Source organism: Anguilla anguilla, chromosome 4 (genome assembly GCF_013347855.1).
Source record: "Anguilla anguilla isolate fAngAng1 chromosome 4, fAngAng1.pri, whole genome shotgun sequence".
Lineage (NCBI taxonomy): Eukaryota > Metazoa > Chordata > Actinopteri > Anguilliformes > Anguillidae > Anguilla > Anguilla anguilla.
The window spans coordinates 43,853,749-43,879,096 of NC_049204.1; the positions used below are offsets into that span (position 1 = coordinate 43,853,749).

The 25,348-nt window shown below is 43.0% G+C and overlaps 1 pseudogene; it reads left to right on the top strand.

Moving 5' to 3' along the window:
* Positions 1 to 1,033: 1,033 nt before the first annotated feature.
* On the top strand, positions 1,034 to 24,221 carry LOC118225753 (annotated as a pseudogene).
* The last annotated feature ends 1,127 nt before the right edge of the window (positions 24,222 to 25,348 follow it).

Sequence of the window (25,348 nt, forward strand, 5' to 3'; positions counted from 1 at the left end):
ACCAACCAGAGTTTTGCTTGACAATGGTAAAATAATATGCCCAAACGACCGGGGAAGAATATTTCACTTTCAGCTGATTAAGTCGAAAATAATCAATAAATATAAAGTAACCATATATAGTCCTTGTTAGTAACCTGTTGTATAAGTGGAATAAACCCCTCCGGGCTGTCCCGTTATTGGAAAATAATGTACTTTGCGGCTGGTTAAGCGACCCTCGGCTTCGCCTCGGGTCCCACTAGCCAGGAAAAATGGGTACAAGAAGTCCTTTGTGCCCTCTTCTGTGGCCATTCTGAACAGAGACATAATAAAATAACCCCCCCTCCCCCCCCTGCCACTGCCCATGAGCATTGCTGCTGCTGAAAATGTATTTTAGCTGTTTTTTACTGTCTGTTTTACACTGTGTTGCCAGAATGCCAAAGGCAAATTTCTATTTCATGTAAATGTAATGGACAATAAACTTATCTTATCTTATCTTATCTGAGTACAGCTTCAGATATGCATGCATTATCCTGGGTTCAGACCGCACGCGCAAGCGCAGTGAAGCCCTCCTCTATCCCCCTCACTCTACTTCTACGTTTCTTTCTCTCTCTGTCCCCCCCTCTCTCTTTTGATATCAAATTCAAATTTAAATGAACTTTATTGGCAAACACGGCAGATGTGAGAGCAACCTAATAAAGCTCTGTATATCTATCTGGTGTATTACTCTATATATTAGCATGTAATGTGTATACTTTTCTGACACTTTGTTTATATATTTTGTTCTGCAGTGCTTTGGCAACACAAAAACTACTATCATTCCAATAAAGTTCTTTTAAATTTTAATTTGATATTAAAAGTGGGGGGGGTAGAGAGAGAGTAATGCTCTCTCTTTACCTCCCACCCCTCTCTCTCTTTATTTCTCTCAAACATGGAAGCGCCTCAAAGCAGAGCCTGCCTCCTTTTGGCAATTTTAGTCTATTGGATTGTTCAGACTGGTCGTGCTGTGGCGTGGAGCTCTGCACATGGCTGGTGCAATGATAGCTTCAGTGTCTAGTCGGCTTTCTCTGCATGCGGCAAGCAAATTTCACAGGAAGAAGAGAACTGCCAATAAGGTAACCACGCAGACTGTATTTTCTAATATGTTCTGTTGACCTTTCAGAAACAGTGGTGATGCTATTTCTAACAAATACAGCTGACGGGACATTGTGAAATTTGATCAAAATATGAAAGAAAATAAAGAGAAATGAAACTTCAGGAGAGCAGTGGGAGAGGGGCGCATGGCTCACGCAGAGCTCCACGCAGTGACATCGCCAGTCTGAACAGTCCCATCCGTTAATATGGGTGCCGAAAGTAGGCGGGCTGTGCTTTGAGGCGCTTCCGTGTTTGAGAGAAATAAAGAGAGAGAGAGGTGGGGATGGAGGTAAGGAGAGAGAATTACTCTCTCTCTCTATTCAAAAACATGTAGTGTGATTGGAATGGCAGGTATGCCATCCCGCCAAGTTACGCCTTGGTGGGGGCATGCCCCATGCATATACAGCACCGAGAGTTTGGCACTTTTCAGGGTTCCCCACAGAAATAACCACAACAGCCACAGACACTCAGCCCTTAAAAACATTAAACTCTGTACATTCTGACCCCATTTCAACAGACAGATTTCATAAACAACTTCACATGTCCACACAATAAAGCCCCAAACTAAGGGGATTTTGCGTTTTCTCCTTCTTCTTCTCTTTCTTCTTCTTCTTCTTCTTCCTGCTGCCTATCCCACTAACAACATGTCTCCCCATTGGACATTTTACAGACTCCAGCCAAATCTTCACCTACACGACCAAATCAAAAACTTGCATACACATGCAAAATACCCATACCTTTTTACTCTGAAACATTTCCAGTTTAAACAGCTAGTCTGCCTGTGGCCTAGTGGGCAAGGTTACAGTCTTGGGAACATGGGGTCATAGGTTCAAGCCCAGCTAGGGACACGTTTCCTGCTTTTACCCTCACTAATAATTGTCTACTACTTCTCAATTATTGCTTTTGCACCATATCTACCGGCTGTTCACCGAACGTATACACTGCATTATGACGTACCGTCTGCACGTTCAGTTATTAACCGGCTACAATATTGCAAAGCCATATGGATTCAACAGGAGCTCTTCTGTGCTTACTTGCCTGAGTTCTTCTTTAAAACCACGGACCTGTTTGCTAATGATATTTCACACATTGCATAGCTATGTCATGGTGCTGCACTAACAAAGTCACAGACTGGTAAACCTCCGGTTGAAGGATTGAATCCCGCCGATAATTTCCTCTTTTACACTCATGTTTTCTTACGCTTATATTTCCTTTACCAAAACTCACTCATGGCCACCCATATGCATTTCATGACGGCAAATGTAACTTTTTAATAAAAGGAACACATCAGTTCACCACTGTGCCATTTCTACTAACTATATTTCTTCACTTGGCTACCATACAAAACCTTCTTATCAGCAAACGCCATGTTTCTACATTCATGTTACCTCGCCCTGTTCTCTATCTAGCCACATACAAACAATTACTACGTATGTACGTTCTGCAACTCCCCATTAAAACATTACATTTAAAATCATGACTCACTCATAATTATAACTACTAGTACTGAACATGAAAAAAGCACATCAGTGCAATAGATTTCACACATTACTTAACCCTCCACTTTAACAACTAATGATTTATAGTGACTGTTATATATACCGTTCGATAAGGAAACTAAGCTCGCTCATGGTCACTTCATTTACTTCGCACTATAGTCTGTGATCATGTCAGCCTTCACCTACATGCCCATTCTGCTAAAAACATATTGTTTCAACTACGCAATTTCATCATTTCCCCTAATTTCTCTCACACTGGTGTTATTTTCTCATATGCAAAGCCTGCTGGGACATATGCATCTGCTCCTATTCTCCACTATCAAGTTTTCCGGTTCTAGCTTAGCAAAACAGCGAAGAGGATTCCTACCTGCAGATAAGCCTATCAAAATGCCTTATAAACCTTACAAACACTAAAGGTGCATCTCCACGAAATAACAGACAATGGAGCAAAACAGAAGGGTACACAAGTTGCGACCTAGGGAGCTCTAATTCCACAGGCTTGCTGATTCTTCTGTCAATCAAGGCTCGTTGGATGGCCATCAAATCGTGGGTACCGTGAGTACATACACTGGCCACATTTCACCTGCGTTTCTGATGCGTTTATACTTACGCCGCCGCACCCTTTGTCACAGCCACTGTTTTACATATATAACAAACCGAAACTGGGGGGGGCTATTTACAAGTATTTACAGACATTTCCAAACATAAAACACGCCAAGACACTGTTGTATTGTATTCCCCTGTCATCGTGTATTGAACAAACTTTAGTTCGTTCTTGTATGGGGGAGTGTTACGTTCGCGTGTGGGATGCGGGCGTGCGTTTTTCTCCCCTTTCGTTCTGCTCTCTCTCGGTTGCTGTCATTTCCGCAGGAGTCCGTGTGCCGCCCTTCGTTATTCCCATTGGTCATCCCCGCTGTCCATCATCAGAGTTCTCCCGCTCATCCCCCCCATCCGCCAATCAACTCCCTCCTGCAATCATGTCTCCCCCAATCATGCCTCAGCTCTCAATTTAAAATATCCCCATTTCGTTCCTGCAGGAGCCTTCCGTTTCCTCATTTGTGCTGTGTGTTTGGGCAAATGCTAGGTTGTGTGTGTTATTTGAGAGAGTTGTGTGGTCTAAAATTTCGTCCTCCCTGTTTCGCTTCAGAGACCAGTGTTAGGTAAGTTCCGGGGGCCCCTATACACGTGTTGACACATAGGGTAAGGGCTCTGTCTAAATACATTAGTTTAGTGGTGGTGTCGCCCCCTGTATTTATGACTGCGGGTCGCAGTTAGGTTAGTTAGACAAGTTTTGTTTTCTGCATTGTTAATAGGTTAGTTATATTACAAAATTGTAGTTAGGGTATTTGTTTGTTATTTTCGGCACCACTCCCTTTTTTTTGTACTGGTCTCGGTCGTGTGTCTTGGGGTGTTTTATGTTTGGAAATGTCTGTAAATACTTGTAAATAGCCCCCCCCCCCCCCACACAGTAAAATCCCTTTCACCGTAGTCCGCCTTGTGTGTCTCTCATTGTTCTCACAAGAAAGCTTATATATTTAGTTACATCTCCTGGTGCCAAATATCAAACATCATTTAAAATATTGCACCCTTAACCCCTAGAAGGGTCGTAACAATGGTACACTCATCAGACTGTACAAATTCACACAAGGATAGCCATAATCCACAACCGTTTCTTACAGGGTCACTTCGCATTTCTCACTCTCATAATAAAATGCTTTTCAAAAAGAAATGATATCTCATAAAAAACACGTTTTCAACGTACAAAAATGCCAAGTTACTCACACATACAAGATATACACCGTCTATAACTCATTCATTCAGACTGCCAAAATCCAGGCCTGCCATTAAAAGTATTGATATCAAAATGACGCCAAGTTACGGTACTACAAACAATATAGGCTATCTTGCCTCACCGAAATGAAATAAGATGTATTCCAAAGCAATGCTACCCAATATTTCCTCAATTCTTTCAAGTCACTTGGCCCTGTGTGTATAAGCGTGCACTACATGGACAGGCCAAACATATGTGTAGATGGCTTTCTCACAGTCTACAGTGCACTGGTGGAATCAACCAACAAGTCAAAACAAGCTCTGTATCAGGTTTTAAGATTAAATAATTGAATTAAATAAGAAGCAGTCAATTATATTAATGAATTGAAAACATACATTCTTTATTGAATGCAGGCACACTACTTCTACAACAGAAGACATAATACAAAACATTAAACAACTAATCTAGAAATACCAGAAAATAGAGTGACAGAGAGACAGATAAACTAGACCTTGCCAAAGTGTTACTCCCAGTTTAAGAGCCACAGGATGAAAAGTAAACCAGCTAAAAATGCACAACCAAGGAACCACCACCAAAATAAAAAGTGGAAAACTCTTCTTACTTCCAGGCTTCGAAACCAAACGCAACACAACAAACTTTTTCCTGTGGCAATTTTAAATACCTTACCCTGCATGGCTTGAGGATGTTTGCCCTGATTGGGTGATGCCGGGTAAAGGTTTAGGAGAGAAGGGAAGGGGGGTCAGACTAATTTATGGCAAGGACTGGCCTACCTAAAGACTGTATTCAAACTAAACGTAATGGGAAATGTTAGGCATGCAGGGTCCAACCCCCGATATGATGTCCTGTGTCATATGGTTTGTCTCTTCTGAGGAGGTGAGACCCATAGATTGTCAGCCTAGATTAGGGTATCAGTGGAATTTAAAATAGCCCCAATCACATTTGCTTTGATGCTTGTGATGGGGAGGCCAGGCCACATTCTTATTTACTGTTTCCCTCTCTAAGGCCAAAATCTAAACACTACATATCCTAAAGATGAGAGAACTACATCCATGGGAGAGCACAATAAAACATAAGTTTATGAGACAGATACAGAAAGAGAGAAATTAGACAGACAGACAGAATGACTTATGTTCTATACTCCATGCCTTGCTTATGTGACACTTACCCAGCAGTATCAGTCGTTGACTGGCTGGGAGGGTCAGGGTGTGCTCAACATCGGCTGCAGTGGCAGACATCTGTAGGACATGGACAATGGTATCCAAATTAAGAATGAAATTGTGTGTACAGTCATAGTAGACATACAAAAATAATGCTAAACAAAACTTACATCAGCAAGGAGTATCAGTTCACTCATCAAAGTAGGCCATCAGCAGCTGGATGACGCAAAGAGTCAACTCAGTGTTGTTTCAATGTCCCTGCACGGTTCATGTTCTCAATTCGTGTTTTCACTTGAGAAAGGAGTGAAGTAAAACCACCACCAATGATGACACCTCCTGGTGTCATATCGGCAAAACTACTGGGGTATTGCTTAACGATATTTCGGCAGATGATGAAACATTCATTGCATGTGGGGTTAGCCTCATACTTTCTTATTTCATCCACAAGGATTCGTATCATCTGGTGTCAGGAGCAGGTCTCTTGCTGTTGTCAATGGGTAACTGCACTTCCTCTGGCATTTTATCCCATGGGACTTCAAAGTTTCCTTGCTATTTACTGGATATGTTGGCTGGTTGGCTTACCCTGCTCAAAGTACAAGGTGATGAAGCTTGTGAAGAGCTTGACAGGGGTGAAAAGCTGGACAGTGAAGATGAAGAGGAACAAGGCAATGGACTGGAGAGTGAAGACAGACTTGTATGTGTTGAGTCAACTGGCAAGATTTGGACATCAAGTGTGACTGTAGTAGTTGCTGAAACACATACGAAAATAAAATAAAATCTATTACATCACTGTTTTCACAATATTTGTCCCATATGCATGTAAGTGGATATCATAAACACTAGAGATTGCGAATTTGCATGGCAATTCAATTTATTGTTTTGAATAGACTTAAAGCTACAATAATAGAAATTGCCTTTGGGCCTTTGGGAGGACTGTGTAAAGTCTGTGGCCAGCCCAAATCGCTATTTAATTCTGTGTTCATTCCATATGTCAGCTGTGTAAACAGTCTTGTTTTTGACTAATTACTGAAGCTTTAACTGGACAGAAAACTACTAACACTAGATTGATAATAATTACCCATTTTGAATGCCTCCAGAAGTTTCCTTTGCTGTATAACAGGCAAGAGGTCTCTGATGTCATCCTGCTGTACATACTTGAGGTCGTCTATTGATTCCACACCTGACCTTTCAAGTGCAGTGATAACCTGTTGTTGAGTATCCTCAGACAGGCTAGGCAAAGCCTTGATGATGATGACCTTTATTTAACCTCTTATCTTAGTGCAAAGCCCCTAGTGGTCGGCACGCCCGCCTGCCGAGATTACTGAACTCAGACATTCGGTGCTACTGCAACCAAAGTATGAGTTAAAAACAGAAACACATTGTTTTAGTTTCATTAGTAGACGATGCACGACAACTATACCAAATACGGAGTTTCGCATTGTCGCTCTGGTCGTTCATTTGACACGTACCCCCTCCCTGCAGTCTCATCTACAACTACACCCCCCACATAATGGACAATAGTGTCTATCTTGGCATTCATAAAAAATATTCTTTCACCACTAAAAACACGTATTCCATCCTAGCAACAAGATAAACCCGATAATAGCCCTAAGATATGCCAATACAGCAGTGAAAAAGTTTTTTTTAAATGATACCATGTCATTCTACAGTCAATATCTGGGACTAAATATTGAATAAATATACAACCTTACCATTGGTTTTACGTGATGTCCCTTTTGAGACTGAGTGGTCATATATTGTCTTGGACAATCCGTTTGGGAAATAAACGCGCATGACTGAAAGCTTGTAATTCCCACTTGAAAATGATGCAACAGTTTCTTGAGTAAAACAGCTAATTTGTAGTGAAATACGTGAATATGTTGTGATTTACAGCAATGCATAATTTGGACATTTTGGATTTGGAGACACTGGGTACACTGCTTAGTTTTTGCTTTATACATCTATAGTAGTTCTACATATCCACCCTTAGATTTTATGAACTTGTGGTCAAGAAGTTTTTGATCCAGCACATGTATAGTTTAACCTGCTGTATATACGCAATCTCTCATTATTTCATTGCAAACTAAAAAAGAGCAAATTCATTTTTGATTTTTTGTCTAGACAATTGCATTTGTGTAACTTTATTTCCTCCAAAATTATGAAAAAAATTCATCTGAATTAGTATTGTAAATTGTACAAATGTCTTGCCTCATAACCCTACCACAACAAACATGTTGTCCCTTTTACTGTCACATCATGACTAATGAGGGTATTTGGAGGATCAAAGTTAAGATGAGCAACTGGCTGTCTTATCTTATCATTGTAGTCTCCCACGATAAATTCAGTTCCCTTCTCTACCACAGATGGGAATAGGGTCCCAACACTTAGAAAAGATTGCAAAAGCTGATGTCTTTCAGCAAGGGCTCCACAGAGGTTTGTAAAGTTATGAAGCTTTCTTGCACACTGCTTGAAGTAAGTATGCTTACTTTCAAATCTTAATGCCCACAGATGGATGAGTGGCCCAAAGTGAACAATGAGTTCTGGATAATGATTTAGGTAGTGATGCTTAGGCTTAAGTGGATGATCCCCAAAAGTCTGCATTCTGATATGCAAATACTCATCTATCAGAACTCCTAAATAAGCTACCTGGCCTGTGGAAATGGTTGGAACAAACAAATGCCACAATCTCTATAGCTGTAGGATAAGCTGCCATAACTAACTGTCTCCTGGACTTTTTATTGTAACACCAATCAGTACTGGCAACAATATCAGGAAACACCAATTCTGAACTGCATGTCCAGAGAGTTTTCCAGTCCCTGGGTTCACCTCACAAGGTTTTTTGTTGGCATCATTACCCAGATATTTAAACTGGTTTTAAATATGTTGAAATATGTTGAATATGTTGAACTGATTCAGTTCAACATAAGTAGACTATTTTTCTTTTGAAAAGGTGGTTGAGGTATAATGCCAAATCGGTTGAGACAATGCCCTCAAAAAGGTCATGGCCAAGACAAGGAGGTAATCCAGGCTGACATACATGAAAATATGTAGGGCTGCACCCGACTCAGAATTTTCTTAGTTGAATTGGATTCGGCAGTTCAATATGATGATTTGACGATTCGTTTTACATATATAAAGGTCTATCAGACTTCCTGACAAAATAGTACATTGGCATGCGTTTCAGTACCGATTTAGCCTAGTCCATGTTAACATACTCAAGGTGTAACAGAGCGACCGTGAATTTTTTTTTAGCATTTTAAATAAATAAAACAATCTGTTAAAACAACTGCATATGATGCCAGATGGCTGATTTGAATTGCCGGCAACGCATTAGCCTGCGTGCGGATTTGTCGGAATCATGTGTCGGAATAATGAGACAGTACACAGGTATTTCTGGTTAAACCTAGCTCTTCTAACTTCTTTATTTTGCTTTAAACATTAAAAATGAACAAACAAATGAAACCGTTTAAATAAATTCACAGCATTGTCCGCTTTGAAATAACTTACATATCTTCTTCAACAGGATAGGGGCCTATAGGCTACTTCTTTATTTCTCTTTAAATAGCCTATAAGAAACCTAATATAGGCCTATACATCTAAACAAACATGTAAAAGAATACATTAACAAATGAAGCTATTTAAGATTACAAATGAAGCTATTTAAGATTTTAATGTCTTTTCTTACATCCTGCTCTCAACGAAGGCGGACGCTTTTTCCTCTGCTCCCTCCCTGCCCTTATCTGCCCCTGCTTGCTGCTCTCTTGTCTTGTGCTGTGTCTGTCTGAACTATCGGGAGCCTCTCTCTGCATTTGTCTCCGAAACCTAAAAGCATGGATCTGATCAACTGGTCTCTCAACGCAATTGATAGTATTTTCTCGACGAGAAGAACGGGTCAGGGAGAGCCCTCTTGCCCTGACGGAACGTTTGCAGCCGGATACACGATGGACTCCTGGAAGGAGTGGAGGGTCGTGTGCCTGTCGATCCTTTCCGTTGAGGATGTTGAAGACGTTTACTTGATTGGAATTATGATAACAGGCTTTCTGCTGTTTGGAGCTGGCAGCATCCTGATTTATCGCAAAATGCCAAAGGCGTTGGCAGCACTAATTGGGAAGCTGCCCGCCATTGAGGGAACGGGCAGGGCTGTCAACACTCAGACTCAAGCGATTTGTGAGCTCAATCGCAAACTGGATGCGATTGGATCGCAAATTCACATGACGGATACCAACTTGGAGAAGTTGTCGGTTCGGCTCACTGAAATGGGCCACTAATTCGGATGATTGGAACAACGCTGAGAGAACCACAGGACTAAAGGTAGACGAAAAATGCAGAAGTCTGCCTGAACCCAAAACAATCCTTATCTTCATTGGCTCCCCCACATCGGCCTTGGAAGGCTGATATCTCTCCACTCTCCTGGATTGTTATGCAGACAGATGCTCGGCCCTACCCCCACCTCCCTGCTCCTATGGAACTTTGTCTCTGGATCAGGACTCTTCGAGGTCGTCTCCACGGCAACGGCCGTGTCCTCGTCATCAGTATCAGACGGCAGAGACAATGTTGAGACTGTGGTGGAGATGAAGTCCATGGACTTACACACACACGCACATGAAGATAACACGCACACCACCTCCTACTCAACGCCTTCTTGGCTCCCACCCCCCCTCCCTCCCCCGTTACAGTGCAGTCTGCTGAGGGTTGATGCGCTGCGCCTGAGCGGCTGCGCGCTCCCCCCAGTGTCTGTGCTGCGACACTTCCCCTCCCCGACACCCTACCCCCTACCACATGTGCAAGTCTTCGAGTTTTGTTGTAATGTTTGTAATGTTTTTATGATGTTGCTATGTGCTGAGGTTTTTCTTCGTTTCAATGAAACGAGTGCCCTCTCGTTTCATTGAAAGGACTGTTTTTTTCCTCCTCCTTCCTCCTGTTCTCTCATTTCTCATCTAATAAGTTGGCGCCGCAGATGGCTGCCTCGGTGTGTTGACCAAAACAAATTCCTCGTATGTGTAAATGTACTTGGCAATAAAATACGATTCTGATTCTGATTCTGATTTGAATTATTTTAGTTGAAAATAATGCGTTTATAAACAACAGTTTAAATAAATGGTATTGTCAGCCTTGAAATAACTGACGTCTCGTCTTCAACGAGACCCTTTTCATTTCTCTTAAATACAAAAAAGTAATATATAAACCTAAATAAACGTGTAAAATAATAAATTAACAAATTAAGCTATTTAAGATTAGACGTCTTTTAGATGAAAATAAATGCAAACTGTTTAAATAAATTTACGGCATTGTCCACTTTGAAATAATAACTGACCTCTCATTGTCACGTGCAATTTTTCTAGCACACGCAGGTTGCAAGAATATAAACACTAAATTTATAATTCCCTTTATTTTATTTATAATTCAATATTGTAATATAACCACTGTCCATTTTTGTAAGATTCTATAATGATGTATTCCGGTATTGTAATGCACATTGACTGTCTTTAAAAAAAAAAAAAACTTTTTTTTAAAAACACTGCTCGACTCAAAGAATCTCAGTTGACTGAGGGGTCACTGACAGATGATTCGAATCGTCGACTTTCAGGGAGCAGCCCTAAAAATGTGAGCTAATTGAAGATGGAGTCAAATTTAACGCCACCACAGTCCCTTGCTTCCACATTAGGACTCCCAGCCTCAACATGTTTATGATATGACTGTGGTGTGCAGTCAGGGCCCTTGGCCAGAGGATCTGCCAGAAATGCTTCCCGATCAATCTCACAATATCTGCAAAAATGTGAGCTCTTGCTAAAATTTTCAGTAAAGCCCCCAATGTTGTGTGAACCCAAATTGTCACCTGCTATGGCACACAGGGTTCCATTGCAGAGCTGGCCATCTGGCAAAGTTACTCCATTCATCCACTCAAGATCCTTCAAATCTTTCACAAGAGAGCCAAACACCTGTTCAAAATACTTATAGTCTTGCTCTCGACAAAGCAGCACAAGTTGCATCTGATCAATACTTTATCTGTTGTGGGGCAAAATATTTGCAAGGGTCAGATACATAGTTTTTTCCTCCCAGACCCTAGGGGGTTTACTACTTCAAAGGAATCCTGATAAAGGATTACGCCTAATGAAGAGGCTGTGTGCTTGAGCAGCACACTATTTTCAATATGTGTGCCATCCCACAAATCCTGAACAACATTATCAGGTTGGACTCTAGTTTTTACTTGCTTTAGTTGCTCCCTCACTCTGAGGACAAGAGAGACTCAATGGTATTTTTCATTGGAACATATTGTGCAAAACATTCTTTGCCCGACTCATTCTAAGGCAAATGGACACTGGCTCCACATAATTGAAGTTAGTTAAAAAATATATTTTTCTCTTATGGTCAGTTTTGAGTGTGTGGATTGCAAGCCCTGTGGAGATCCTCACTTTTCAGGGTATCTATCACAGTGTTTACGTCAGCTTCAGGAAGTCCAAGCGAAGTCAACTTTTCTTAAAGTTTGGAAAGTAGGTGTGACTGATTTATGTCATGTAATTCCTGACAGTGTTCAATGATTGTTTGAATAGTAGATGATGGAAGGAGCAATTTAGCTTGTAGTTTCAGATAAAACGAGGCTAAATTTCTGAGAAATTGTCCTTTGTCTGCTTGTTCTGCGTAGATCTCCATTTCTTTATAACTGGACTGACTGGGATTCTCAAGTTGCATATCACAACACTCATCATTACAATCACCGGTGCTGCTTGGATTTGCAATTGAGTCAACTAGACTTTCTTCAGAGCAATCTTTATGCTTTCTTGACACATGCAGTTGTGAATGTAGACTTAACTGAGCATTTTTTGTCACATTGTCTGAAAGGGCATGTAACTGTCTTGCCTTCGGTAATATGACTTTTCAGATGTAAGAGAAGACCCCGGATATCCTCACACTTACATAAGTCAATATGACATGTTAAATCTCCTGCACTATCCAGTTTAGTCATATTCTTTCCATCTTTATGGCGATAAGTGTGAGACTTGAAGGCTGAAAAGTTAGAAAAAGCTCTTGTGCATTCAGGGAAACCACACTTAAAAGATGCATTAGGCATACAACTATGAGTTTGCATGTGCCTGACATATGCAAATGTATTCCTGCAAGTCTTTGCACATATGTTGCAAGTCATCATCTTTACACTGCAGCCAACAGACCTTTACAGCAAAATAATCTAACTAGTCCAACAGACTATCTTTAAGCTACTCTCACAGGATAATAAAATTATTACGTCAAAACAGAGGCAGCCAGTTAACTAACTGTTAGCTATATAACTTTTATAACTTTTTTGCACATTTCAGTCAACTTTTTGGCTCTTATTTGCATCAACTTGCATAACATGCAAGTTTCCCCTCCCTAAGTTGGGAGAAAAGCAACATGACACATCCTACAAACCTTTTTACTTGAAATAGCCCCACAACAAATGGTAGAATAGAGCCTAGTCCCTTACGAAATCAATGGGGGACCACATCTTACCTCGGACATTTGATTAGATTGCAAATTAACATAAGTTAAATGCGAATGACCAAGCTAGCTAACTTAACTTAGTGTGTTGATTTGATTGCTTAGAAATTCAATCTCGTGGCTATTGTAAGGCCCACGGGAACAGGCCTAGAGTGGAATTTCCTCTCTGACTGTCGTAAAGCAATTCGCCAGGTGCAGAGTCTGATATTGTCGGGACAGAGTGACCCGTAAGACCTTGGCATCTGGTTTTGCGACAGTTAACAGGTGACACCTCTTTTCTATGGTAAAGCAATTCTAAAATTATCCCAACATCCTGGAGGTTTCAGATGGCAAGTAATAAAATCACATGGCGAAAATGGGGCAAATTGCTCAGGACAGTTGAGGGACAGCCACAGTGCCCTCACCTGGTGTCACTGGGTAACTTGTCTCCCAACCTTCATAAGGAGAGAAATTTACTCACGCACACTTTTGGTTAGGAAATAAATCCAGATTTGGGTCGAATACATTGATACACTACACTATGCAATCTTGATACACTGTGGAAAGACATTGAGAGTTGACAGTTGGTTCATGTAAAAGATTGTACAGTTATTTCATGTTTTTCAGAGTTTTCATGACAATCACGAGAACAAATATTCATATTTGGTATGGTTTTTATGGTCTCTGTGCGAGTGATGCTCTGGTTTAGCTTTTAAAACCAGCAAACCTAGAGAAAATCTATTTTAATAAATTTGGAAGTCAACTGTATTTTTTGGACACTCCTCCTGGTAAATCCATCTGTCTGATCCTGTCTGAACCAAATTCCAATCTTCCCCCCTCCAAGTAAATTTATGGTTTTATGAGCCTTTTGTGGCGACATCCACCTGCCTGCGCTGGGTTCTTATAGGAGAGGAACAGGGCCCTCTGGGAGTCTGCAATCAGACTTCCCACACAAGACTCTTTCTGTGTGTAGACTGCTGTCAGGTATGCTCATCTTTATCTTTGATTGTTAGACTATTTTCTAAATTCTGTAACTACAAATTGACTATTTTAAGTGTATAACCTACCTGACATTAAAACTGTTAATGACTTGATTTGTGTGGTCTTGGTCAATGTTTCGTTCTTGTAACAGCCCTCTAAGTCGGTTTCCCCCAATTATGACTAGGGAACTGCCCGTTGGACTTGTTTGATCACCAAGTTTTCAGTTAAGGCGGGACCGTCAGCAGAACCAAGTTGATCCTGGGATGACCAATATTGGCCCTTTCGGAGTCCCTGAACCCTAATTAGGTTATACTCCCCATGAGGGAAATCTCACAACCGCTGTGTCGTCTGCAAACAGCTAGTTAAATTGTCGTTACGGGCGTATCCGCGGTGCGTACCGGGTGAAACTGCGTTGACCCTCGGTGTAGAACTTCAGACGAACTGAGTTCCATTCTAAATCAAGCCTAAATTCTAATTTGGAACATAACTTATTAATTAATATGGAGTCAGATATAACGAGTAAGATCAGCGGGGATAGTAAAACATAGATACAGTATTCACAGGCTGCTTAAAGAATAACCTTTTTCCAACAGCAACAGAGGAAGACATTCTGCATAAACCTTCACTCCGAACTATTTCCCTCCTTGGTGTAGTTTCGAGAGCCTACATTTTGGTGACCTCGACGTGATTTTATTGCTGTCTGTGGTTTTTGCCTGCGTGACCACTTTCGTAAGACGACAACTTCCTGTCCTACTGTACATTGATATGAGGTTTGGCGTCGCTGTCGTTCTGTTCTACTTCCAGCTGTGGTGGTAAGTACAGTCTTTACTACTTTTTAGAAAGTGTTGAGGGAAATATAAAACACCATACAGACACATTTGTAGAACGGGTCGACATACCCAATTAATAGACCGGAGACGTAGAAATCCGGTGGTGATTTAATAATTTTAACTGTACCATGGAGTGTGAGGGATTCGATAGCGGCAGTGTAGACCAGGAGGTCATGGAGATGTTTGGCGTGTGTTTTAAAAATGCCATCGTTCGGGTGCGTGATAGAGGAGTTAGCCTGAATTGGGGCAACGCTGAAATACTTCGTTGGTACCAGACAGAGGGTCGGCAGCTGCAACTTAGATCCCAATATCGGAAACTTCCTGCTGTACTTGTTTACCTGTTGCGCCGAAACGATCTAGCTGCGTTATCTGCAAATGTGAGAGCTGTGATTAGCACTAGAGAGTTGGAAAGATCGCGCTCAGATGAGTTAAGAAAACTGCGAGCAGAGGTAGAATCCTTTGCATTTGACAAACAGAACTGGGCAATCCAGAGTAACACTCTGCGAATGCGAATTACTGGTTTGGATGCGTATACTGTCATAAGACCAATCATAACCTCGATCAGTGCTTCAGGCTAAGAGAAAAATTGGGCCTTCCCAGACAGGCATCCAAAAATGATAAACGCATACTGCTGGAGCTGGGAAAATTAATAATGCAGAGCAACCCGATGGCCAGCGAGCAACGCTCAGCTGAGCAAGCCCAAAAAGCCGTGAGCAACCCCTATAGTGCGCTCCAAGCAGGATTGGCAGCGTTAGCGGCCAATTATGAGGATTCACAATAGGGGTGCGTGGCCTCCCTTGCGCTCGGGAGCATTATTCCTAGTGGAAACCGGATTAAAATACGAGTTAGTCTTGGAGGCCGATTAGTTAATGTTTTAGTCGATACCGGTGCTGCATGCTCCTGCACGGATATACTATTACCTCTTACGGACCAAACTAGTCAAATTAAAGGCATAGCCGGTACCCTTATGATAGCTACTCGGACACAACCCGTTAAACTTAATCTGGGAGTGGTAGTGTTAGAGGAGCCGTTTTGGTATCTGCCGGGTAATGGAGAAGGGACTATACTGGGCATGGAGATAATGCGGAAATACGGATTTGTGATTCATTGTCTTGAAAAACAAATTGAAATAAGAACTGAAAGGGCTGCAAAACAGCGCCCTCCGGGAAACCGCATTATGTCTATATCCACTGCAGATCCCATCCAGCAATTGATTAGCAAACATAGCGATGTTTGGGCCAATCATGAACATGATTGTGGCCTTGTGGACTTTGAAGTTGGTATTGAGGGGGATCCACCTCCCCCCCAAAAGCAATACCGCATTAAACCAGAGGCGGAGGCCGCGGTACATGAAATAGTTAAACAACTCGAAATGAGAGGTATTGTTCGGCGGTGCAGCTCAACCGCTAACTCTCCCTGTCTACTGGTGCCAAAGCCAAATGGTAAATGGCGTCTCTGTATTGATTATCAGCGTCTCAATCATGTATTGCCCAGGGCCACAGCTATTGTGGCAAACCCATCTACTATCTTGACTCAGATATCAACCGATGCGTGTTGGTTTACTGTTCTGGACATCAAAAATGGCTTTTGGTCCCTTAAGGTTAAGCGAAGGGATCAGTGGAAATTGGCATTTACTGTTAATCAGATTCAGTACACCTGGGAAAGAATGCCACAGGGATACCACAATAGTCCAGCCATTTTCCATAGAGCAGTAGCTGATGTTTTGGGACCGCTGCTGGCAACGGGTGATGTCATCCACTATGTGGATGACATCCTAGTGGCGACGGGGGGATCACTCAAGGATCACCTCCAAGTAGTGGACACAGTAGTACAGACCCTGGGGAAGGCAGGATTTAAGCTTAATAAAGAGAAGGCGCAACTTGCGCAAAAAGAAGTCCACTATTTAGGCTACACCCTTAGTCAAAATCACCGTGCTTTGACGGAGGACAGGCGTAAAAGTATTGCGGAACTACCCCGACCCTACACTTTAAATGCGTTACAAAAAGTGTTGGGAATAGCTAATTATCTACGTGATTTCATCCCGGATTTTGCTGAAACTGCGGCCCCGTTGTACAGCCTGTTAAAAGGGAAATCTAAGCCATCCGATGTGCTTGAATGGACTGAGGAGCACGATGCTGCATTTACAGCTTTGAAACAGCGTTTGTGCGTGGCTCCGGCATTAGGTTTGCCTAATCCGTCTAAACCAGGGGTGTCAAACTCATTTCTCATCGTGGGCCACATACGGCCTAGGGAGATGTCAAGTGGGCCGGACCATTAAAATTATACCATACTCTGCTATAAATAATTAAAATATCATGTCTTTTCTTTGTTTTGGTGTAAAGAAGCACAAGAACATTAGGAAAATATTGAAATTTAATAAACTATCCTTTTACAAAACATTTCATAAAACACCTCATATTTCCTTAGACAAATGTGCAATTTACTTTTATCATTCACAAATATGCATTGCAACAGATCCCACTGATTGTACAAAGGCACAAAACTTTAATTGGTACTGAAAAATATAGTAATGCACTTTAAGATTAAATGAGACTTTTAAAGGAAGGAATTTTTAAACCACTTACACATACGCATATAAAATCTAAATGTAATCCCTGCACACCTTACAAACTAAAGAGAGTGATTTTAAATGTGTAATGAAGAAAGTGTTCGCCTGTCCTGTAAATCTGTAAACTTCATACATGAAACATACATACACATACAATACATACTAAAAATTTATGGAGTTGTATGAACAGTAGAATTCCATCACACAACTTTTATTTTGAAGCTGCTGACTAACATTAAAGTGCACATTTTTTAAATCACCACAGTAAGGATTCATCTTCACAGAGCTGTATTCTTTCAATGCAAACAGTATCTAAGGCAGCATTTTAAAGGTGTTAGTCTAGTCTGGACTTGTATTTGTTCCTGAAACTTGGCATCTTTTGGCCTGTACAAGTGCATCAACACCAGGTGTCATGTCCTGACTAGCTGTCACTTTCAGAATGTCATTTAAGTGCTTGTTTGTGAGCCTTGAACGCATTTTTGTTTTATTGATATTCATCACTGAGAAGATTTGTTCACAAAGGTAGGTTGTCCCAAACATGCACAAAATTTTAGCAGCCAGGGCTGTTAATTTGGGGTACCCTGGTAGTAGATACTGATAAAATCTGTCCAGACCTACAGAGGCAAATTTGCCCTTCAAATCTGCATCACACTGCAAATCAATTATCTCTAGCTGAATTTCGACCGGCAGATCAGAAGCTTTAACTGTGAAAGGTGAGCGAAAAACTGAAAATTCTGTCTCAAGTTCACCAAATACCTGAAAACGTTTCTCAAACTCCCGCAGTAGTCCTGCAATTTTGTCTTTGTACCGTTTCATGTCCGCATCAGGTCTGGTCACACACACATCTCTCAGACAGGGGAAATGAGCAGGGTTGCCATTTGCCAGTTGCATCTCCCACAAAGTCAGCTTCAACTTAAATGCATGTATGTTGTCAGAAAACTGTGTGACAACTTTTTTGCGGCCTTGCAACATTTTGTTCAGATTGTTCAAGTGTTCAGTAATATCAACCAAGAATGCAAGGTCCCGTAGCCATTTCTGAGATTGTAATTCCAACACCGGTTTTCCTTTTTTCTCCATGAACTGTCCGATTTCCTCTCGTAGATCAAAGAAATGCCTCAGCACAGCGCCTCGGCTTAACCATCTCACTTCAGTGTGGTATGGCAGGCTGTGGGTAATGTTGCTGTCGCTGAGAAGTTTGTCAAACTGACGATGGTTCAGACCTCTGGACCGGATGAAATTTACAGTGCAAACAACCACCTCCATGACGTGGTCCATTTTCAGCGACTTGCAACACAATGCCTCCTGGTGCAAAATACAGTGAAATGTCCAGAAACGATCTCCTCCATTAAGGGCTTGTACTTTGTCTTTGAACTTTGTCGCGACACCTGCTTTCTTTCCGACCATGGATGGCGCGCCGTCTGTAGCCAGGCTGACAGCGCGGGACCAGTCCACTCCAACTCTGTCCAATGCAGCAACGACAGAGCCGAAAATGTCCTCGGCTGTTGTAGTGTCCATCATTGGCACCAACTCAAGAAACTCTTCAGTAACAGTCAATGTCTCATCAACTCCTCGAATAAATATGGCCAGTTGGGCCACGTCTGTGATGTCAGTGCTCTCGTCAATTGCCACGGAAAATGCAATAAATGACTTGACTCTCTGTTTCAATTGACTGTCTAAATCTGCCGATAGTTCCGAAATCCTCTCTGCTATAGTATTCCTCGTCAAGCTAATATTGGCAAAAGCTTGTCGCTTCTCGGGACATACAAGTTCAGCCGCTTTCATCATGCATCGTTTAACAAAGTCACCGTCGGAATACGGCTTCGATGCTAATGCTATTTCGCTTGCAATTAGGTAGCTGGCTTTTACCGCTGCTTCACTGACTTCTCGGCTCTGGATGAAAGTTGACTGCTGTTTCCTCAGACCCGCCAGCAATTCGTTAATCTTATCTCTTCTCAGTTGTCCTTGCAAGCCGTCATATTTTTCACTGTGATGAGTCTCGTAGTGGCGTCGAATATTATATTCCTTCAATACCGAAACTTGTTGCAAACACACCAAGCACGAAGGTTTTCCGTGCATCTCTGTAAATAAATAGGACGTGGTCCATTTTTCTTTGAAAATTCTACACTCCTTATCTACTTTTCTCCGTTTGGATAACGACATTTTGGCTAATGAGGGTGTAGCGGAGAAATAGAGACCAAGGTATTAACAACGTCGTAACAAGCAGCAGATGGCGCACTGATACCGTCTGCTGTTTTCAGTCTGTCTCAGTGATGCGGCTTGTCTTCTACTCTGATGGAAAGAGTGCGCCCCTTAGCGGATAATCCATGAATTGCAGCGAATTAAAAATATTAATTCCATGTCTTTTATGCATTTTTTCCACTTTCAAATTATCCTGCGGGCCTGATCGAACCTCCTTGGGGGCCGGTTCCGGCCCGCGGGCCGTATGTTTGACACCCCTGGTCTAAACCATTTCATATTCAGGTGGACGCGCACGCAAATACACTTAGTGGCGTGTTAGCTCAAGAGCATGGGGGGTTGTCCAATTGCATACTACAGTCGCAAAAAATCTCCAGTCGAGCAGGGATTTGACCCATGTACGCAGCACGTCCTTGCAGTTCATTGGATGTTAACAACAACAGAACCTATTGTGGGGTTTCAACCTGTTGTTGTGCACACAATGCACACGCCGGTTCGAATGCTGATGCAGGGCCAAATCAAAGGCGTATCATCTCACAGGTTAGCAAGATGGCTAACTGATATTCAAGCGCGTGAGATCACGGTAGAAAACAACCGAATCCTACCGCATCTGCTTGGGGACATAGAAGGTCAGCCGCACATCTGTGAACCGAGACCAGAGGTGCAAAGCCCGGTCGGTGAGGTAGAACTGCCTGGTCAGACCCGAGCGTATATTGATGGCTCGCGGTTCTGGAGTGAGGGCCGATTTCATACGGGATGTGCGGTCTGGGTCCCTCAGGACAACTCTAAAAATAGCCAACAGTTGTTATTTAAGTTGTCTCCTAGGATGTCAGCACAGGAAGCTGAGCTTGTCGCGTTGCTAGAAGCCATTAAAGCCCACCCCGAATCGTTATGCGTATATACTGATAGCCGCTATGCGTTCGGGGTGGTGCATGATTTCATGGCTCAGTGGCAACTGCGCAAGTTTCTCACGGCTGCCGGAGCGCCGATAAAACATTTTAATATTGTTACTGCGATATGGCAAGCGACTCAGGACCGCAAAGCTCCCCTTTCAGTAATTAAAGTGCGAGCGCACATTACAAAAAATCCAGATGTGCATGAAAAAAATAACAGCATTGCTGATCACCTAGCTAAATTAGCTGCTTCATGCGGTGATGACTGGCAGCAGGAGACTTCATTGGGCCCTGCTGTGAGTGCGATTCAGGTTACTCCCTTTGACCTCAAGCAATATCAGCAGGAGTTGTGGGAGGAGGGGGGTGAACTCATACCACACTTAAAGCAGGACCAGCTGGTGACAGTCGAAGAGGGCATAGTGCTACGGGATGGTAGATATGTCGTTCCTGCTAGTCTTCAAAACCCAATCATCGCAATGTACCATGAATATGCACATGTGGCAGCTGATAAAACAATCAAATTGATAAAGCGGTACTTCTGGTGGCCGCAGATGTCTTTGGATGTTAAGCAATGGTGTGATTCATGTCTTGTGTGTGCCACTGTCAACCAGGGTAAGCGTGGTCGCATGAACCTGCGGCGGCCAGACCCTCCAAAAGGGCCATGGGAATCCCTCCAGTTAGATTTCATTGGTCCGCTTCCCAGTGCCAAGGGGGGGTATCGCTATTGCCTCGTGATCATTGATAAATTCTCCAAATGGGTTGAAGCAATCCCCACACGTAATAACACCGCGAATACTGTGGCACGAGTGCTGGCGAACCAGATTATCCCCCTCTGGGGAGCGCCGATGCAAATTGAATCTGATCAGGGGACTCATTTCACGGGCCAGGTGACTAAAGACATGTGCAAGATGTTGAATATAAAGCAAAAACTGCATATCCCTTACAGACCTCAGAGCTCCGGAATGGTTGAGCGGGTGAACCGCACAATTAAAGAGGGCATTGCCAAACAAATGGCACAGCACCAGAATGGGTGGATTGAGGCTCTGCCCACCGTTCTGACTGTCTTAAGGGCTACACCCTCCAAAGCTACAGGCATTAGCCCATATGAGCTTATGACCGGGAGGGTGATGAAACTGCCCATTGACCCAGCAATTTCCCCTGCCGACCTGGGACCGTTGGTGCGGATAAAACAGCAGGTGGTGCTGGCTCAACTGCAGGAGCGGCTCAAGATGCTACATGCTCAGGCTGTGCTGAGACAGCAGCAGTCTGACCTGCAGAATGAGCGTCAGTTTAACCCCACCTCTGAAACTAAATTTACAGAGGGGGACATGATCATGGTACGAGTCTTTGTGAAGCAAGACGCTTTTGCTCCCCGATGGCATGGGCCATATGAAGTGAAAGCTGTCTGCAACAGCTGTATAGCCGTGACCATCCGGGGGAAGCTAAAGTGGTACCACATGTCCCAATATAAATTGTTCAAAGGTGCTGAAGAGAATTAACCGGGTTTCCTTTGTGTCTTTCCCATTCTAGGCTTGCTGCAGCAATCCCATGGGTGCCGGATACCAGGAGGGTGTCGGGGGACTCATGTGTGAAGCTGGGGCAGCGTATCCTCCTGAACTACCATCTGAAATGTGGGAGATGGGTGTGGCGATATTTTAAGGGGCCATCCACACCTCATATCACCATACCGCTAAGGGAACCAGTTACATGGCCTCCCGGGATAGCACCGGAACCAAATTGTGCCGCAAAAATTTGTTGTAGGTCAGGTTCCACCCATCTCCCATCTAGGACAGTAACTGGCTACACACTTTTGCAGCCCATAAAATTCACACAACCCAACACCACAGCCTGGTACAAGCTTAAAGAGTACCCAGGCGCTGACATTGGCAGCTTACATCTGCTACATTATGAAAATAACCATGGCTTAGATCCAAAAAAGTGCTACCGCACGATGGATCTAGAGCCGAGCACCTATCGATGCACCCATACCGAGCCACATAATCAAACACACATAGGATACACAGAGTTAATTTTCAATGTAACCTCCTCCTCTATTAACGACCGCAGTGGACTTAAAGCCTTCATCTGGACCAGCCGGAAGGAAGGGACATACTGCGTGGGGCGATGCGAGGCTAGTCTGGAGACTTACACCAGTCCCCAGAACTGCACTTGGACTCGGCATCATTGTTTTAATTTAACCACCTGCGGATATCACAAGCCCACGCAGGGTCCTAAGACCTACCCTCTCCCTCCTGGTGGTCTCATTAAGGGAAATGTAAACAAAACCTTATTACATGACGTAAATCTTGTAATGGCGCATGTTAGTTACAATATCTCGAACATCCTGTCAGCTTATGTAACCCATTGTGACATAAAGGACAAAACATATGCATGGCTGCAGGCACGGCTCGATGATTTAGTTTCTGATTATAAAGGCAGACTTGCCGTTCAAATTCCACCCGTACGCTCTAAGCGAGACTTGTTCGGAGATGTTACAGGTCTTTTCGGTTCAGGTAACTCTATTGCAAACACCTATAAAATAACCAAACAATCTCAATACTCAGCATGGTTGGCAAATCAAGTGGCCACTGGTTTCCAACACCTCACTAATAGCAATGAGAATATCATTAAGGCTGTAAGGTCCGAAGCGCAGGCGCTTCTTGCCATCAGCCATTCATTATTCAATCAGACCCGTACCATCGAGCGTGCCTTAGCCTGCAGAACATATGCTCAGGATCTGTTTACTGCTGCCAGACAAGAGATTTTAGACCTTCGTCTGCGCAAACCCCCGAGGCATGTTCTAAATGATTTGATAGAAACTTTAGACCTGCACAGGTGAATTGTGTCAGAAAAAATGAAAGACATAAAGCATGCCGAATTATTGACAACTTTTATGATGTACACAGGGACTGAATGTGTGGGATGTATTGGGTTCTTTGTTTCTTTTCCTTTAATTCACCCAGAACAGGTGTACCCAAATTCCACTACCATACGCTCTATCGGCGTAGTAGTGAAGAATCAGATTCTAAAATTAGATCACCTTACCGGGTATATCACTATGAGGGGCACAGAGACCATATTCACCACTCGCATGTGTTGTCATGAAACCTCTAGCTATATCATCTGTACCTGTAACACCTTACAACCTTTTTCTCCCAATGATACCAAATTCATTAGTGTGCAGTCTTTGCAAGGCCACGCTGACGCTATCCAGGTTTCCCACACACAATGGTGCGTCATCAGCGAGATGAACTCTTTCTCGTATGGAGGTCTGACCTGTCCAGCAAACCACACTTTCTGCCTGGAAGTGACGGAAGATTTGGCCATGGGTCAGATCAACATTCTAGGCCGAGTTCCACTGGAGGTAGACGTCTCCCCGTGGTGGGAGGACACATTCTACGAACAAGGAACGCGGGCCCTGACTGACCTAATGAGTTTGGTAGAACAGATCATCCGTGACACCAATTACCACATCAACCAGGCCCAGGTGGAGGTGAATCTGGCCAAAAGAACAGCGGAGATCCTGGCCAGCTCCTCTACCCGGTCCGCCCAGGACGCGTACACCTGGTGGGATTGGGTGTTCCGAGGGTGCGTCATCGCTAGCGCAGTCATCTTTACCATCACCCTGGTTCAATGCTGTTATTTTCGACACCTAATACACTCTCTGCGCACCTCCACTCATGCTGCTTTGGTTCTCAGCCCCCTCCAGTTGCCAGCGAGGCCGGGCTTGAGACCATAAACACTGGACCTGGACTGCTGTCAAAGTTGGGCATTTTCAGTGACCCCTGGGACAGCGTTCTGTTTGTCCCACGGGGCCAGAGAGGGGAATCTGTAAGGCCCACGGGAACAGGCCTAGAGTGGAATTTCCTCTCTGACTGTCGTAAAGCAATTCGCCAGGTGCAGAGTCTGATATTGTCGGGACAGAGTGACCCGTAAGACCTTGGCATCTGGTTTTGCGACAGTTAACAGGTGACACCTCTTTTCTATGGTAAAGCAATTCTAAAATTATCCCAACATCCTGGAGGTTTCAGATGGCAAGTAATAAAATCACATGGCGAAAATGGGGCAAATTGCTCAGGACAGTTGAGGGACAGCCACAGTGCCCTCACCTGGTGTCACTGGGTAACTTGTCTCCCAACCTTCATAAGGAGAGAAATTTACTCACGCACACTTTTGGTTAGGAAATAAATCCAGATTTGGGTCGAATACATTGATACACTACACTATGCAATCTTGATACACTGTGGAAAGACATTGAGAGTTGACAGTTGGTTCATGTAAAAGATTGTACAGTTATTTCATGTTTTTCAGAGTTTTCATGACAATCACGAGAACAAATATTCATATTTGGTATGGTTTTTATGGTCTCTGTGCGAGTGATGCTCTGGTTTAGCTTTTAAAACCAGCAAACCTAGAGAAAATCTATTTTAATAAATTTGGAAGTCAACTGTATTTTTTGGACACTCCTCCTGGTAAATCCATCTGTCTGATCCTGTCTGAACCAAATTCCAATCTTCCCCCCTCCAAGTAAATTTATGGTTTTATGAGCCTTTTGTGGCGACATCCACCTGCCTGCGCTGGGTTCTTATAGGAGAGGAACAGGGCCCTCTGGGAGTCTGCAATCAGACTTCCCACACAAGACTCTTTCTGTGTGTAGACTGCTGTCAGGTATGCTCATCTTTATCTTTGATTGTTAGACTATTTTCTAAATTCTGTAACTACAAATTGACTATTTTAAGTGTATAACCTACCTGACATTAAAACTGTTAATGACTTGATTTGTGTGGTCTTGGTCAATGTTTCGTTCTTGTAACAGCCCTCTAAGTCGGTTTCCCCCAATTATGACTAGGGAACTGCCCGTTGGAC